Raw genomic sequence first — 18,519 nt, 5'->3', positions numbered from 1 at the left:
CCGGTGGCCAGAAGGCTAAAGCATAAATATGTCTCCCTCCCTCCCCAAATGCATGATGGGACACTGAGATGCTCGCTTGGCTTGGCTCAGCTGCGGACGCCACTCACCGCCTTCAAAGTTGTCTCCTGCAGAACAGCCCTCCAGGCAAATCTGCAGCGCTGGCCCCCATGGTGGAAAGAGCCAGGCCCCTCCTTTGCTTAGGCCCAAAGCATGTCTGTGGGTAACGCAAGGCAAAGAAGCCCCTGCAAATCCATGTAAAAGAGCAAAGGGGGTGTTAGAAGCGTAAGCGACTTTCGTATCTACTGAGGCCTATGAATAAATCATATTCCAGCCACAAGCTGTCCTATTAACGAGTATCTTAGCCACAAGCTGCTCTAACTATGAGTATAAGCAGTCTAGGCCGTTTGTGGTTGCCTAGCCGTTGCAGCTTGTGTGAAAAAGCAACATTATCACTGCTCACAGGGGGGCATGCAACTCTCCCTCCACCAGCTGCTTGCATCCACCTCGATGCTTCTATTTCTCCTAGCTGGGCCCTGGGATGTTCACACCATGCATTTAAAGCACATTTTCCCCCTCCCAAGAATCCTGGGAGCTGCAGCTTACCCCTCCCAGAGCCAAACTTTCCAGAACCCTTAACAAACTACCATTCACAAGATCATGTGAGTAGGGAGATGTGCTTTAGATGTGCTCAGCTGTGGAGAGAACAGGTAGCAAAAGGAGCAGAGTCAGCACCCTTTGGGCAGCTGCCGGGGCTTCCAAGCCATGGCTGCATCCGCAGCTGGCACCGGGAGGCTGGGACTATAAGCCACCTGCCATTTTAATTCCCTACAATGCCCTTGATGTAGAATCGCTCCAGAGCATTGTGGAACATTAAAAGAATAGCCACCATCATTAAAAGAACACCACCTTGAAGCAATGCTATGTCAAAGGCATTGGGAGCCATGAAACTGGCAGGCGGCTTAAAGGCCCCCAGCCAAATGGGATGCTGCTGCAGATCCCACCACCAACAGCCCCCAGGAGGGTCTTCCAGTGTAGGGCACTTTGTGCCTCAGTCCTGGCACCAGTCTTGTCCTGGGGTGGGTGGGGAGGCCACAAGAAGAAAAGTGGCTGCTTCTAGACATATCCATGTGGATTTTATCTGCAGGGATAAAATCTACTCAGCTGGAACGTGATCTTTGAGCCCCCCTGGTCTATGAACTGATGCATCTTCTGATGACCTACTCAAGGCTGCAGAGTAAAGGATGGGTATTATCTTCCCAGCTCCTGGGGTGGCCCCCTTGCCCCAGGCAAATCCACTGATCCCTCACAACTTGGCTTGGTTATAAAGGGTTCAAGTCAAGTTTTCCCTTTGCTTCAGTCACAGCCAGACTCTGGCTTGGCTTGTTTTGGTTCCTCCTCTTTCTCCCTTCTCACATGCTCTGTAGTTGTTTGCCATCTCCCTCATCTGCCTGCCTCCATCCTTGTTCTAGCCTTCCTTTGAAGGACTCCTCAGCTGACTTGACTCTGCCCCTGGAGGACCGCTCTGACTGTGCTCAAGGGCTTCACTTCAATTCTGGTCCCATCAGTCTTGCTGCAACTCAAACTTTATCTCTTTGGGTTTTCAGCTACAGGTAGGCACTCAGCACTGAAACTCTTAATGTGCGGTTCATCTGACCCTTGTGCCACAGAAACACACTGAATGCTTGCTGGTCTCTCATACATCTGAATGATGCCATTCATAATAATTCATTTTATTTTGTAGTATCCTTGTAAGTATCCTTGATTAAAAGACTTTCTTTTCTCTGCCCAATAGAAGCCAATCTAAACACACACACAAGATCATCCAGCTCTTGCGAGAAGGATTTCATTCTGCTTTCAAATCGTCTTTTGCATTTTTATTTCTGAAATAGATTTTTGCCTTCCAGCAGCCCTGCGTCTCCCTGTGACAAACAGCCACTCTCCTTTGCTCGGCAGCAAGAAACAAGTCAACGGCATTCATTAATCTGACACGTAGGGAGAAAGGTAAATTTGTTCTGAAAGTGTTGTCTGTGAAGCCAGTGCATCTCCAGGGTCCTTGTTGCTAACGATCTGAAACCTGCTGCCTAAGCAAAGCCAGAATTGCAGCTTTGCAAGTTCTTTTTTTAAAATAAATGATAGAGCAAGGAGCGACCACAAACAGCTGGTTGAAAAGGACGTCTAACTTGATCCTCTCCAAATCTGCTCTTCAGCACACTCTCAACTTGTTTTCGCTGAAGCAAACAACAGCCAAGGGCGTTTTCTAAATCTGTGGCAGAAATGACAGGCGATGGCTTCTGCAGAAACCCATCAACCCACAGGATCTGACAATCCTGTTCCTGGGAGTGCCAGGCCTTATTGTTAGCTCTGGCTCCATATTAGAGTTTGCCAGGCTCATTCGCCTGGAAGGAAAGGTGCCAGATTTGTAAGCGGAGCTGTTGCCAAATCTGTGGAAATGACTGTGGGATTTTGGAACCCCCACCTGCATGCAGCAGCTTTCCTAGCAGAGCATTCCATAAGTAGTTAAAAAAAAAAAAGGTAAATGATCCCTGGACGCTTAAGTCCAGTCAAAGGCCACTATGGGGTGTGGTGCTCATCTTGCTAAACGGTGTTTCCGTGCGTTTCCCATAAGTAGTATTGCCCGTCTCTCTGCTGCCATCACCCCAAAAGGGCTCCAGTAAGAGGTGGACTTTGGTAATATGGTGCCCTGGGCTAGGAAAAATGATTGCCCCCCAAACTATTTCTTATTTTCACAATCATTCCTTTTTGGGACAGTTGCTTTTTATGGACCTTCTCAGTAGACATCTGTAAAAATATAGCTACTAACAACAACAACAACTTTTGCACCATCCTGTCTTTTAGGTCAGATGCAGCTGCTGCCTCTGAATGCAGACTCCAGGTGTCCCAGTATCTAAAGGAATGCCTCACATGGTACCTGCCCAAGATCCCAGAGGAAAAGCCTATCTCATTGCCAAGCCTACCCGGACCCCAAGATCGTCTTCTGAGGCCCTTCTTTGTGTGCCTCCCATTGGAGGAATGCTCTCCCCAGGGAGGTTTGCCTGGAGCCTTCATTGTACACCTTTAGGTATCAGGCGAAAACATTCCCCTTCCATCAGGTCTTGGGCTGATTAACATCTTAAAACACTTTTAGATGTGGTTGTGGGAGGGGATATTGGTTTGTACAGTTTTTTTGTTCTTGTTTTATGCATTTGGTTTTTTTATATATTGTATTTTTATGTGCTGAGCCGCCCTGAGATCTACAGATGAAGGGCGATACACACACACACACACACACACACCAACCAACCAACCAAGCAAGCAAGCCTTGGTTGGTGTTTGGGGAGGCCCTGTGTCCTCCTCACAGTCCTCTCTCGGAAGGGGTTTCAGAGGACAGCTCTCTCTTTGGAAATATCCTTTGTTTGAAAGGCTACGTGCTCCACATTAAAGAAGCCAACACCTGGACAGCACAACACAAGAAGACAGCACCTGGATCAGGCACATATGGGTGAATTTTTTTTCCTGTTAATTATTTCCCAATTTGCAATTAGCATATACACATTTCAGACAAATCTGTGACCTCTTTTCTGACGAAGTATTTCTTCTTCTGTTTGTTGATGCCACCCAACTGGACTGTCTTGTGGCTGAATGTCCTCAGGGTCTTCCCTGCCTCCAGACTGGGACCTGCAGAAAAGGACAACTAAAATGATCAAACCCTTCCTTTTGTTAAGTGAATAGTTCTGCAAGGCCTGTGAAGTACTATCCCCTTTTGTAATGGAAGCCAGGGCAACATCTTGCCCCAGAAACCAAACAGCTGGAAATCATGCGCAGCCAGAGGAGATCCCGAGGTAGGTGGAGTGTACACACTGTGTGTGTGTGTGTGTGTGTGTGTGTGCATGTGTGTGTAAGAGAACACTAGACTGTCAGTTCTGCAGCTAAGTCTGAAAGGGAAACAAAGGCCTGACTCTAAAAGCATTTTACATCAAAATTGCATCTGCTAATTTATATGGCTTAATGCACACTTTGAAATAATGTGTATAATCTAAACAGAAATAACATGCATCCCATCACGCTGGGGAAGACTGTGTTCCAGGTGACCTGCTCAATCTGACATCCGGGTTCTCTTTATGGGCAGCTTCAAGGCTCTCCCTTCTTATCTTTTATCTTTAAAGCAGACTTGGACCCAGCAACCCTTCAAGGAGAGGACTGTGCTCTGCAGTGGCCGGTGTGTGGGCCACCTTTTGCACACTGCAGAACAGGGTAGTACCTACCCACATTCCTTGCAGGGAACGGCTGGCAGCTTCTCCTGGGTCCTGTCCTGGGGTTCATACATTATGTTTTCAGCTGAACCTTGGCTGTTTCAGCAGCATTGCTCTCTTGGGCTGGGCCTCTCCTCCTCTCCACCCCCCACCCCGCCTCCACCCTGCTTTTGATTTCCACAAAAGTGTGGACAAGCAGTCAATTTAATAACTAACTAATTCCATTAGACATTCTGCAGCAAAACAGAAAGAAAAAAGAAAAAAGAAACCATCACAAGACTTACAGTACTTAAAGACTAATACATCTACAAAGCCCTGAGCTCTAGGATATCTTAGGGACTACTAGATCTCTTCTATCCCAGCTTGACCACTGAGATCATCTCTAGGAGCCTCAGTGGTTGTTGAGACTCAATTGACAAACTGAAACCTTCAATGTCATCAGCCCAGTCCTGTGAAATCATCTTCCCAGAGAGATTTGGCAGGTGCCTTGTACATTAACCTTTACATGTTTGCCATAAAACCTTTCTGTCGTCAGACTCTTGCAGACAATTAAGAAAAACATTTTCGATAGTTATTAGCTGCTGCTCTGTAATTTTAAAATGTAGGGTGTGTATTTTTACTGTTATAAAATGATTTTTAAATGACATTGTGATGTACAAGTATTTTTTTTATATAAATAAAGGCATTTATTTGTCATAGCATAACCAAACAAATCCAGGAAAAGTTTCTGTCCCTTGCCCTAAAGGAGCCACAAGACTCAGAACATGACTGCTTGAATCATCGGATAAGGTCAGTGTGCCAGACAAGGACTTAGGTTCAAATCCTCATTTAGCTCTAGAGCGCATTTGGGTGACCTTGGGCCAGTCATACTCTCTCTCTCTCAGCCTTACCTACCTCACCAGACTGTTTTAGGGATAAAATGGGGGTAAAACCCATGGAAGGAGAACTAGGGGTTATTCAGCATCAGTAGGACAGAATAACCTGCAACGGGGTTATGATGCTACCACATATTATGAACCCAGTGGTATCTCTGAGAAAGGAGGCCTCATCTGGGGAGGAACTTAGGTCAACAGTAGAGCAAGATGTTTTGCATTCAAAAAATCCCTGGTTCAATTCCTGGCAACCCTATTTAAAAAGGATCAAGTGACAGCTGATAGCAAAAGCCTCTGCCAGTCCAAACAGACATAGCTGGGCTAGAGAGACAAAGAGTCTGTCCCGGAGGGTTCGTGTAAAACTGTACCCCTTAAAAAACAAACAAAAAAACTTCACTGTAACCAAGTTGCCCTGTAGTAAGACCAGGTGCAATAAAAGACCTTTAATAGCCAGGCAAAAAGGGAATTTCAGCAGCTTCAGCTTGTCCTGCTGGTTTCCCTTGCTGAACTGCCTCCTACGTAGCTGTGAAGGATGCTGGAAGAATCCTGTCCGCATCTGCACCTAGCCAAGTTCACAACCCCTGCGGTGGGCAAGGGGGGGGGAGTGGTACCTGGGGAAGCCTCTCCTCCTGCTGTTGTGACCCATTCCGACCCAATTCAAAATGCATCAGCTGGTATTAATCCTATGACTTATAGAGTCCAAGCCAAAGCATGTTTACTCAGAACAAATTCCCTCTGTGCTCAATGGGGCTTTCTGTCAAGGAGGGGTGGATAGAAGGGGTTTGGAAAAGGATCTGGCTGAGGGGCCAGATCTTGAGCCACCTCCCTCCCTGTGGACCATTTTGACAGACACCTGGCATCACCATGACGTCAGGTGATCCAACTCCAGAGGAAAGAGTTGGGAGTGTACAATCCAAGGGCTCCAGGCTCTATCTAGGAGAAGAATCCCCTTACATCTGAGAAAGGGGAAAGGGAAAGTCAAAGACTTGAGAGCACTTTTTATCAAGCAATTTTTTAAAAAAATCAATGTCTCCAACTGATTAATCAATCCAGCATAGGAAGACAGCATATAAGAATGAATTGTAAAGGTAAAGGTAAAGGGACCCCTGACCATTAGGTCCAGTCGTGACCGACTCAGGTTGCAGTGCTTATTTTGCTTTATTGGCCGAGGGAGTCGGCGTACAGCTTCTGGGTCATGTGGCCAGCATGACTAAGCCGCTTCTGGCGAACCAGAGCAGCGCACGGAAATGCCATTTACCTTCCCGCTGGAGTGGTACCTATTTATCTACTTGCACTTTGATGTGCTTTCAAACTGCTAGGTTGGCAAGAGCAGGGACCGAGCAACGGGAGCTCAACCCGTCGCGGGGATTCGAACCACCGACCTTCTGATCGGCAATCCCTAGGCTCTGTGGTTTAACCCACAGCACCACCTGCGTCCCTAGGATGAATGAATTGTAGTTACATCTTATTCTTTCTAACATTAATATTCTTCTCTTCAGTAGTCAATCAGCATCCCTAGCATGGCTGGGCTAAATTCATTTCCCTCGAGAGCCAGTGTGGTGTAGTGGTTAAGAGCGGTAGTCTTGTAATCTGGGGAACCGGGTTCGCGTCTCCGCTCCTCCACCTGCAGCTGCTGGGTGACCTTGGGCCAGTCACACTTCTCTGAAGTCTCTCAGCCCCACTCACCTCACAGAGTGTTTGTTGTGGGGGAGGAAGGGAAAGGAGAATGTTAGCCGCTTTGAGACTCCTGAAGGGGAGTGAAAGGCGGGATATCAAATCCAAACTCCTCTTCTTCTTCTTCTTAACATGGAATGTCCTTGTCAGCTGGGATCTACCCTCTTCTGCACTCTGCGGGCCAAAGGACCCTTGACATAAAATGCCTCTTTGCATCTGACCTGCTTTATTTTTTTTATATAAAGAAAGCATTTAATCATATCAGGTAGGAGTCTAATAATTAATGAGAAAAAGAGCATGGAATGGGGGGAATTTAACCCTCACCAGCTGACCTCCTGAGCAAAATCCCTCTTTTGAAGCCACTACAGTGGTACCTCGGGTTACCAGCACCTCGGGTTACAAACACTTCAGATTACAAACTCCGCTAACCCAGAAGTAGTACCTCGGGTTGAGAACTTTACCTCAAGATGAGAACTTTACCTCAGGATGAGAACAGAAATCGCGCGGTGGCAGCGGGAGGCCCTGTTAAACTAAAGTGGTACCTCAGTTTAAGAACAGTTTCACGTTAAGAACGGACCTCCAGAATGAATTAAGTTCGTAACCAGAGGTACCACTGTACTTACTTTGGGGATGTGGGGAAAATGCCTCCCTGAAGCCAAAGCAAATCCCAGGCTTCAGATGAGGCACCCCCCCCCCACCCTCAGGAGGCGACAATAGCTTAAATCTTTCTCCACACCTACTTTGATCCCATTAATTATCACCTACCCCACAGCTGATGCTTTTTTCATTTTGTTGTAAGCCTGCAGGTTAGATGCCAAAATGCCTTTAACCTCCCAGGTGCCCTTTGGCCCTGAAGTGGTTCACTCCAGAAAAAGAGGTCTGCCCTCTTATCTGCTGTTTGTGAGAAAGGAGCCTCAGCCATCAACTGCCACTGGATCAAAAGCAGGTTGCAGCGGCAGGGCAAAGTGCGCACAGACACAGCCATGGGTCCTGACCCCGTTTTGGTAGGTCTCATTTCCTCTGCGTCTTTGCAGACTGGAGGCGCCTGCCCTTCTGTCACACACTGACAGTGCCAGGGCAGCTCAGCTGGTCGCTCAGGCCCTGCTGCAAGGAGTGCGATTGAACCAAGTTCTAATTCCACCAGAGGTCAGCATGTTTCACCCAATCAGAGTTTCGATCAGCTGTGAAGTCTGAAGGCCCCTTGTTGACTTGGTGATAAGGCAAGTTATTGATCCTTCCTCAGGCACACAGGCACCTTTATTAGGGCTGCAATAGGGGCTTGTTTTGTGCCAGGAACTAATATTGACCCATGCAAGATGCTGTGTTTATCTACTCTCCTGTGTGCAAAAGCAGCAGACTTCTTGTTCTAAACAGGGGAGGCACCAACACTATGCATTGCCTTTATGTGCCAACGAGGGAGAACTGCAAAGCCCAAGAAGCAAGTGAGTTGGATTTTATTGCCAATCCATGCTTGAGGCGCAAAACATGGAAGACAGTCCAATGGGATCACTGGGCCCATTTTGGTGTCTGGGGCAGAAGCGATAAATGGCACCTGCACACACACCGATTAACAAGAGGCTTGATCCCCATCATCCACTAGGAAAGTCTCCTGTCCAAGCCCTGCTAGATGTCCTGATGTGTGTCATCTGATGTTTTTGGAGGGTTTTGAAAAAAGAAGTATGTGGTTTTTGCACACAGTGGCAGGAGGGAGCAGTGAGAGGACAGGGGCTGCTTAATCCAGGGGTAGCCAATGTGGTCCCCATCATCCCTGAGCACTGGCCATGCTGGTTAGGGCTGGTGATGGGAAGTGTAGTCCTCAAGTCTACAGGGCACCACCCTGAATAATTAGTCCTTTCCCAGGCAGCCATGGTTTCCCAGTTAAGGCCGCCTCCCTACCTGCTCTTCCTCTCCCATGGCTACAGATGCATACCAGCATTGGGAACCCCATGGAAGAAAAGCAGCTGGGGGACAGTTCTGAATGAAGATACAACTGGCAGGGAAAGGGACAAATAGCCGTATCCTCCCCACAACTACCCCACCAAAAATTATAGCCTCCTAGGGCTGCTTTTCATTTGTCACAGTCAGAGATTCATTATACTCCTTTACATGTAATGCCTCTTGGTCAGTGCCATAAGCTATAGTTTAGTGCCAAGGGCCCCCCAAAAATTTAAAGGGGTAAAAACTGGATGTACATGTAGGCTCCTATGATGTAAGTAATGGGCCCCGCCTGCTCACCTGCTCCCTAAAATATCACTGGTTTCAGTTCAACAATTACTTTGATAAAATACATATTTTGTTATGCGCAAGTGGCTTTAGATACCTACAGTGGTATCTCAGGTTACATACGCTTCAGGTTACAGATGCTTCAGGTTACAGACTCCACTAACCCAGAAACAGTACCTTGGGCTAAGAACTTTGCTTCAGGAGTGAAGACTGCTAACAGAAGGGACCTCTGTGAAAGAAGACGACGGGTTGGAGCAACAGGAATATTTTACGAAGAAGATGCATCAAAGGCTGGGTATGTCGGCAACGGGACTGGATGGGGGGGAACCTTTTTTTCTTTTCTTCTATGTGATTAACCAAGAACCCCTCCTCGTTAGAACCGTCGGTTAACTGACCCAAACAGGATGATTAAGACTGTGTGGAAATGAATTTTAACCAAAAGTATGCTTTATGGAGATTGAGTAAAGAACAAGAGCTTTTGGAATGGCGCAGCAAAAAATACAGAGTCGCCATCTTGGCAGGTTTTGCCGATTTATAACCGGGAGGAGGAATGGATTTGTTTTCAGACTGCTTTCCTGGTGAATCTCCTCAGAGGTTGAGAAAGGCAACAGATTTGTGAAGATTAACGAAGCTAAGACTGTTTTGATTTATGGAAGTGATGTTATACGGAAAACGTCTGGATATGGCTCTTGGATAAAAAAAAATATCCACACAGGATTACAAACTGTTTTAACCCGCTTGTGGAGACTATCAGAGGTCACAAAGAGAAAGGAAAAATATATGAAAATAATAAGAAGAGATGTGGAAAAACAATAGGAAAGGACTGGATAGTACTGTGAACATCATATGGTCAGATTTGTGGACATTAAAGCAGTAATAAGAAGCAAGAAGATGACTGGATCCCCTTCGGAACTTGAAATATGGGTACCCCCAACAAAAATTTAAAATTCGGCTTTGTAATTTGTAATTTATGTCATTTGGTTTGATTTGATGTGATTGGTCGGTTAATAAAAATTATTCTTAAAAAAAAAAAGAACTTTGCTTCAGGATAAGAACAGAAATCGTGCAGCAGCGGCACGGCGGCAGCGGGAGACCCCATTAGATAAAGTGGTACCTCAGGTTAAGAACAGTTTCAGGTTAAGAACGGACCTCCAGAACGAATTAAGTACTTAACCTGAGGTACCACTGTATTAGGGCCATAAATTACCATATAGCATATATTCAACACAAAAAAACAGCGACAATTTGTTGTTGACAAAGGACAGCTGGACATATAAACGGCCCCATTACCTTCAGAGCTGAGGGCCTCATCAAACCTCAATCCGGCCCTGTTCTTGGTCCATACTCTGTGGCCATACTCTAACATACCTGGGCTGCCCTGCAGATAGGAACTGGCTTTAGAAAGAAATCCATATGGAGAAGAGCCCACTCCAGGTGGGAAATCTCAAAACCTCTGAGCTGGAGTATTTGTTTGTGTTTTCTTTTCTTTCTTTTAGAATATCCCCAAACTGCAAGCAGTACTGCAGTCATTCCCAGCACAGCGCTATTGAAAGACAGAAAAGGTCACAAGGCAAGCTGGCTGCAGTTAACTCAGATGTATTTGCAGAAAATGGGCAAAAAAGAAGCAACCTCATAAACAGAGGAGTTGGAATCAGAGACAGTTCCCTGGGGAAGGGGATGTGAATGATCTCTGATCCCACCCTCCTAGCAATTTGCATGTCATGAAGTCAAGATGCTAGGCCTGCCTTTGAAGTGACAAGTGAGAAAGAACTGCCAGCTTCCTTCAGCAGCTGATTGCAAAGATATCGCCCACTTTCAGCCTGCAAGGATGTTCAACATGCTCTTAGACATGCAAGATCCGAGTCTGGTTAATGCCTGGAAGGAAGACCACCTTGGAAGCCCAATTCGCATTACCTTGGGTTCCACAGTGAAGGAAAGTTGGGGTGTAAATGGAAGAAAATTATGATAGCCACCAGAGCAAATGAAATCTCACACTTGGAGGAGCCAGCAAACTGCAAATACCCTCCATGCCATAATCTCACAATGTAGACCCCACAACACAACAGTGTACCAAGTAGTGTACATTGCAGTTCTCACTACTCTCCTCTCACCGCAGCTTTTAAAGGACGTTAGGTCTACTCTTAGCCTCAATGGAACCTCCCTGTATAGGAACAGTTTAGTTTAGAACACCAGACACTGGCTTTCACACAGTGGGGGAGGAATCAGGCAGGGGCTGCCTATTGTCAGATACATCATGCTGGGCAAGATGGACCTTGACTTGGTCCAACAGGGCAGTTTTTCATGTTTTTCATATGTTGTTGCAAGATCTTCAAAGCCTGTTGTGCAGAGGAGAGCTATAGGAATGATTCAAGTGCAAGAATGCAAACTGTGCAGAGTGAAATTGGATGAGCTCCAGAGAAGGAAGTAAACTGGGCTCTCTAGGGAAAGCTCCTTAGGGATGCAATCCAAGGTCCAGGGAATCAGACAGCACTTACTGCAAAGGAAATGTGTTTACAGTCAGCTTGCCTGTGTGGGAGGCAGAACCAGGATCTAATCAAACAAGTTGCCTTTAAAAATGAGGAACTGTCCTTTTTCAATGTGTGTGTGTGTGTGTGTTGAGATCAAAACATAGATGCCTTTTTAACAGAGATGCTTGCTTATACCACATGCCAGTGCAATGCGAGTGATCAGGTATAACTGGAATTTTCTAGTCTGGGATGGAGGTATTTCCTGCAGTCAAACACCCCCAGAACTTCTCGAAAGCCTCTTATCCTCAGTTGCAACCAGGAAGGCTTACCATCCCCAAGTGCTCTTGGCAGCTGGGCAGTGCTTTAATTATGGGGAGAAAGATAGCGAGTCCTTTAGAAAACCCAGGAGCCCCATTTCTGACTCCTCCCAGGTTTAGTCAAGTCATGTTTTCCTTGTAGTCTTCTAGAAGCCGGACCTGGGAGGGGCCGTCTTCTGAGCACGCCCCCTGAAATTCCAGCCCTCGGCATGGGTGGATTCAGATAGTCAACAAAGCTTGACTGCTTGACTGAACTCAAGCAGGCAGTAGCCACAAAGAACATTGAGCATGGATCAAACCGAAGCCCAAACGACATCTAGTGCACAGAGAGGTGACTCATTTGGCAGTGCAATACAGTGGTACCTCAAGTTACAGATGCTTCAGGTTACAGACGCTTTAGGTTACAGACTCCACTAACCCAGAAATAGTACCTCGGGTTAAGAACTTTGCTTCAGGATGAGAACAGAAATCGCGCAGTGGCAGCGGGAGGCCCCATTAGCTAAAGTGGTGTCTCAGGTTAAGAACAGTTTCAGGTTAAGATCGGACCTCTGGAAAGAATTAAGTTCTTAACCCGAGGTACCACTGTGTGTGCAACCCAATCCTATGGGTGTGTACAGTCTTCTGATGCTAAGTGTCACTGAGTCCAATTGAGCTTATTCCTAAGAAACCCTGGATAGGATTGCAGCCTTAATCCTTGACAGACTCTGCTCCCCTTCCCATGCTCATTCATGCCACTCTAGCATCCCCCCGCCCGCCCCCGCCCCCGCCCCCGAATTCAGGGCCTTTCAGCACATGGTTGTCACTGTCCTGAGACAATCTGCAGTGCCCTCCAGTTACGGCTGTGAACTAAGCAGAGGGAGCCATGTGGATGTTGGTGTGGAAGAACTCGGTGCTGATCAGGGTGGATGTGCCTCATTGCCGCAGGGGAGCAGACGGAGCCCCTTGCAGTGCTGTGTGTCCTGACCAAGAGGGTCTTGGCTTGCAGCAAGTGCAAGGCCAGCGGGGCATCAGGCTCACGCAATCAAGTGATCCATGGCATGGGTGGGTGGGCAATGCTTTTCGGCCCAAGGGCCACATTCTCCTGTAGGCCAACTTTTTTTGAGGGAGGGGCACATGCCAGGGGTGGGCAGGGTCAGAGGCAAAAGTGGGCAGAGCAATGGCTGCAGATTTTACCTTTGTCCAGCAGGTTATTTTCTGCACACAGCCCTACCCTTCTCTGTCTCCCCCTCCAGGTGAACAAGTAGCATTGTCGGCGTCTAAGGACATATTCCACCCAGCTAAAGCTTAGCAATCAAGGAGGGGGCAAGACAGGGCTGGAGAGGGGATTAGTCTGGGGAAAGGCTAAGGATCTCCAACCCCCTTTGCGTGAGGTTCAGCATCTCTGCCAACAATGCATCCTCCACCTCCTTGTGACGGGCCCTGAGCAGCCATAACTTAGGAATGCTCACCTCACTAACAAAATGGGTTTAGTCTATTTTTATGATGGGGCTGATGCTGGTTGCAAGCCACATTGGGCACCATACGGTGGGAAGGGAGGTCATAAATTAAACACTGAGTGATCTGTCAGTTAATCACAACTGTCCCACTCAGACCTTCTGCTGGGCAAGGGGAGTTGGCCAACTCAGGCTGTAGATTTTGAAGGCCCAGAAGAGTAGCAGACTGAGGTGACCCAACTGTGCGATATATTCCATGGAGAAGTTCTCCTGCACAAGCTTCACTGAAATAAGCCACTATGCTCTTGCGCAGCTTGCACTGGTTTCAACAGGACTTGCCTGGAAGAACTTTTCCAGGCCCTGTGAGTGCAGGCAAGATCAGTTAGAATTTTCCATCTCAGGCATCAGAATGTCTTGTTATCTTTGTCCTTTTCATCTAAACATGGACAGGTCACTATTTGTTCTGTGGCATATTCTCTATGAGGCAACAGAGGGCTGAGGAATCCCAAATCAGAACCTGGACATCTAGGGATTGGGTGCTTCGTAAGTTGCTAAGCATCTGTATCTCATTCTTTCTCAGGGATGGTCTGAAGGCACCTGAAGCAACCATCTTGCTACAACCAAGTGGGTCTAGGTCTGGGCAGGGTCTGGATGAGAGACCACATGAACTGCCTTGAGAAGACAGAAGAAAGGTAGAGCATAAAGGGGCTAAACATAATTGTTTTGCTGGTGCTTAGGAAGCCAGAGCATCTTCTCCCTGGCCCTCCTTCCATCTGGGAGCCTACCCTGGTCTACCTGCAAACCTGCCACTCTTCTGGTTATTGCTATTGTTTTCAGGAAGCTCTTCTTCATGTCAACCCCCACTGGAGCTGAGTGACTCACACCCTGCAAAGGTAAGATGAATGGCGGAGCCTCACACATGTGGCAGTGATTAAAGAAAGCTGGTTTTAAATTACTCTCTCTGCTACAGCTGGCTAAAATGGGGAGGAGGTGGGGAAGCGGAGAGGGGAGCCCCAGCATCTTCAAGGCCTCATGGAAAAGCCCCATTCCACTTCCTGCCTGCCCTGGAGAGATTTTTGGCCAGCAGGAGGGCCATAATTCACTGGCTTGTTAAAGGGTGGGGGATGGGACAGCAGCGGAAAACTTGTAAGCTGGAGAATAAAAACTCCTGCTGAGGTTTCTACCAGGAGCTGAATAGCAACAGAGAAATGTGATAGTAAAGAAGAAGAAAGGTGGTAGTGGGGGACATGAACAGAGCTGCAGCAGGCTCTCTCTGGATGCAAAAATCAGTCACCTTCAAGTAAAGACAACAGTAAGGAGGCAACCCTATCAAACCCATGCTAAGTGATGACCAACTAAGGAGGCAAGAGAGAGGCTGAGGGAGCAACATTCTCAATCATTGCAAAGGTTAAACTGCAGGCATGATGGGAAGGCCAGTTCCCATTTACCCATCCTGTGTCTCCAGGGTAAGAAGTGGAGGGAGATGCCAGCTGCACTTGCCTCAGTGTAAGTGTGCAATGAACCAACAAGGAACCAGTGGGCAAAAGAAGTGCTGAGTTCTGGTTTTGCACCATTGTCTCTGTGCCTGAGAACCACTATCTGGAAGTGGGTGTAGGTAGCAGCCGCCACCCAGAGGGTGTAAGGGAAGGCCTGGTTTCACTCCACAATTATCCTTTAAACTGTCCTCAGGCCTGGGCCAAAATATCATGCTGCCTGGGAGGAATGACAAGATGGCTCATTTGCAGGCACAGAAGTGGATAGGAATGGCAGCCCAGTCTTACTTCAACCCCGGCACTGGGGTTGTGCCCTGCCCTGCACCTGAGGGTATGAGTCTGGCTTAAGGGATGCAGGGCCAGCCATATGGCACACACAGCTCTGCCCCCCAACATTGGGAATGGGCGGGGAGGACTCAGGAGGAATAGCCAGAGGCTGCCACTGCCTGATGGAGATGCCTCATTCTGCTGGCCCTGTTTTGCCCCCAAACTAAAGCCTTTCCTACAGATATAGACAGAAGTGATTACAACCACCCTCGAAGTTTCCAGAATGTTGCCCCTCTATTATGATCTCTCTCGTAAGCATTCATCCTCGGGGCAAACGTTTTATGCAATGGAGGGAATGTCAGCTTTGTTTTGTTACCTCCTAACTTTTCTAGCTGCCATGACTGTAATACACATATCTGCAAACATTTTATACACAAGTACAGGTGTGTCTTTGCAGTGAATCTATCACCCCTATTCCCCCCAAAACCAACCTACAATCAGAGCGAGATCTAACATGTGTACACATCCAAACACATTAACATTCCCTCCTCGCCCCCCCCCCCATCTCCTGTGAATGAAAGACTGAATCCAAGAGTCTGAGTTCCCTTTCCCTAACTACTCTGCTCAGGCCAAAACAATCAATGCTAAACTGTAGAATCAGAGGGTGCATGGACTGTGGTGTTTTTTTTAATTGCATGTTTGTGTGTGTGACCGCCCAGATAGACTGGATCAGGGGTCGGCAACCCAAGGCCCATGGGCCACGGGGTTTAACCACCCCACGCGCTGCCCCCAAACCGAGCCACGTGCTCGGCGAGTCCCCACGCGCTGCACTAAATTGGCATGGCGTGGTGTGGGAAATCACATCTGCACAGACGCAGATGCTGGAAATGGCAGGTGCATGCGCCCATGCATGATCCAGCCCATGGAGGGATCTCTGCTGGAGTGAACCGGCCTAGGCGAGGTAAACCTTGCTGACCCCTGGACTGGATTGTCCTGGTTGGCAAGACACCCACTGCTCTAAAGCCCCTCTAATCCGGAGGTAGGTCAAAGATCCTAAGGCTGCCCACTGACTTCTGGGGTTTCACTGACTTTCGAGTCAATTTGCTTATGCACACAAACTGGGATGTGAGCTCCACTGAGCACAGTGGGACGTCCTTCTAGGTAAACAGACCCAGGACTGGGTTGCACATTCTTTTAAAACCAACTGGGAATAAACATGAGCTGCAGGCCTTAGGGCAGGGATGGGGAACCCGACACCCTCCAGATGTTGTTGCTGCCCTTCCAGCATCCCAGACCACTGGGCTAGGGCTGGCGGGGTGGACTGGTGGGATGGAGTCCTTCGACAGCTGGAGGGCTACAGGCTCCTCTATTCTGCCTTATGGCCTTTCATGGCGTTCAGTGGGGCTTCCGCCATAGGGCTGCAACCATACTCCTGCATAACCAATAGCTTCATCAGGCCAGGCAAGAACCACAATATCCCAACATGACTGATTGACCCTCCTAACAGTAAACCCAACTTGTCTCTTAAGCTTTGCACTCTGTTCACAACAGCCAACAGGTGAGAGGAGCCACAGGTGAGAGCGGAGTGCAGGGTGGGGACCAAAGGTGGACAAACAACCCCGGAAGGAACATGACACGTCCCCCACCAGAGGTACCCCCCATACACCCCACACATCCTGCTATGTATATATCATGAATTAAATCATATGACTTCTCCCCAAATCCTGGGCATGACAGTTTGTGAAATGTGTTGGGACTTGTAGCTCCATGTGGAGCAAATGAGATCTCCTAGGATTTGGGGACGAAGCCATGTGCTTTAAATGCATGGTCTTCAGTTGCGCCCAACATCTGCTGCCTGAGGCGGTGCCTGTGGACCCCCTCCGGCTGCAGGACCCTGTGCCCTCACTGCAACTGGCCTGATAGCGAGGGATGCAGCTCAGCCCCGCCTAAGCGGGGGTGCTATTGGAGTATCACATTCAGGTGCGCCCTTGGGAATCTGTGCCCCTCTAGTCTGGGGCAGGGGAAAAATCTCTTCTGCCCCCTGCCCTCTCCCCTTATCCCACGACCTCCCCCCCCCATTCCTCCCCCCCCCGGGATGCCGAAACCTGCCGTGGCCGCAAGTGGCCGGCCAGGGGCCCGAGTGGCGTCTTCCTCCTGGGGGCCACAGAGATGCCGCCCCCTGCAATCCTCTCTGAGGCGCCCGCTTGCCGGGCTGGGTGGCTCCGAGGGCCTCGGGCGAGGCGAGGAAGGCGGGCCCAAGGAGGCCGCCCGAGGCGGAGAGAGGCGCGCCCGCCGGCCGCGGCGCAGTCGGCGCTTGGCGGGCCGAGGCGGCGCTTCCCTCTCGCTCCGGCTTTGTTCCGCGCGCGAGAGCGGCCAGGCCGGCGCTGCTCCGCGATGCCTCCCGGGCGCCGCTCCAGGAAGCAGCCGCGGCGGGAGCGCGGCGCCCACCACTAGAGCGCGGCGGAGAGCGGCGGGCTCGGGGCGCGCAGGTAAGCGCTGCCTTTCGGCTTCGGGGCCGCGCGGGAAGCGGGAGGCAAGGCGGCGGCGGGGAAGGACTGCGGGGGCTGCGGAGCGGAGCCTGGGCGGACCGGCTCTTGCCCTCGGTCGGGGAGAAGGAGTTGCGGAAGCAACAAAGGCGGGCGTCTCCCGGGAGCCGCGGCCAGGCAGGGCCCCTTCTGGGGAGGGGACCCACTGGGACGCGGAGTTTGGACCTTCGGACTTCGGCCGCCCCCGGTTCCCTGCAGGTCTGCCTGCGCGGTCGCCATCCCTTGAGGCATCCAAGCAAACCTTCTCTCCTCAGTCCTATTAACGTGGAGTTGGTGGGAAGACAGGCTTCCGCGCCCTACCTTGAGCTCTTTGCAGGGAAGGCGGGAATAGAAATGCAACAGAAGTTATTCACGGGTTGTTTCTTCCTTGAGAATCTAAGAACAACCCTATTCTCGCTTCACGAGCTAAATCTGTGTTAGATAGAACTAAGTATGAGTATTTGCCATAGTTTTGTTCACAATAATATCCATTTGGGAAAGTGTCAGTGGGGTGCCAGAGTTTGCATTTTGCCAATAAGTCGCCTCATATGGTTGTATTTTGTCTTCAGAGCAGTCACTGCTGAAAATTACCTGTCTTGCAAAAATAATGTGCTACCAAATGGCAGCGGCACAGATGTTGCTCGATATCAGGATCAGCATATTCAGTGGTAACTGAGTAATCTTGATAACATGAAGCAAAAATTCAGAAATCCGCCTTTCCAACAAATGGTCTTTCACCGTCCTTTCACACAACAGTTCAAAGAACTGTTGTTCTTTTTGCACAAACAAAAACAGCTTAGAGTGACATCGCTCAAACTTCTCTGTTTCTCCAGCAGAAAAGTAATTGACAAATTTGGGCAAAGCAAACTTCAAATCACCCTTGACTTAACTATTAATTAACCGCTATCAATTAACCGCAGTGACAGATCTGGCAAAAGTCCAGGGAATTGTTTTCCTTGACTATTATTGTTTGCCTCGGATGTGCAGGCTGCTTAAA

The 18,519-nt window shown here is 48.8% G+C and overlaps 1 protein-coding gene across 2 annotated transcripts in view; it reads left to right on the top strand.

The window, feature by feature from the left end:
- Positions 1–2,884: 2,884 nt before the first annotated feature.
- Positions 2,885–18,519, top strand: part of LPAR2 (lysophosphatidic acid receptor 2) — a 59,952-nt gene continuing 44,317 nt past the window's right edge. The window contains exons 1-3 of one of the 2 annotated variants that reach the window (XM_083599871.1): positions 2,885–3,839; positions 4,950–5,039; positions 13,818–13,929. The gene's annotated coding sequence lies outside the window, so the exon portion shown is untranslated. Of the gene's footprint in view, positions 3,840–4,949; positions 5,040–13,817; positions 13,930–17,311; positions 17,487–18,519 lie in introns of those variants that run through there. The other variant, XM_083599872.1, reaches the window with a different exon arrangement.

The sequence above is a fragment of the Podarcis filfolensis genome (assembly GCF_964270895.1).
Source record: "Podarcis filfolensis genome assembly, chromosome: 2".
Lineage (NCBI taxonomy): Eukaryota > Metazoa > Chordata > Lepidosauria > Squamata > Lacertidae > Podarcis > Podarcis filfolensis.
Note: the sequence above shows the minus strand (reverse complement) of the source record. Positions and strands in the feature narration are given on the sequence as shown.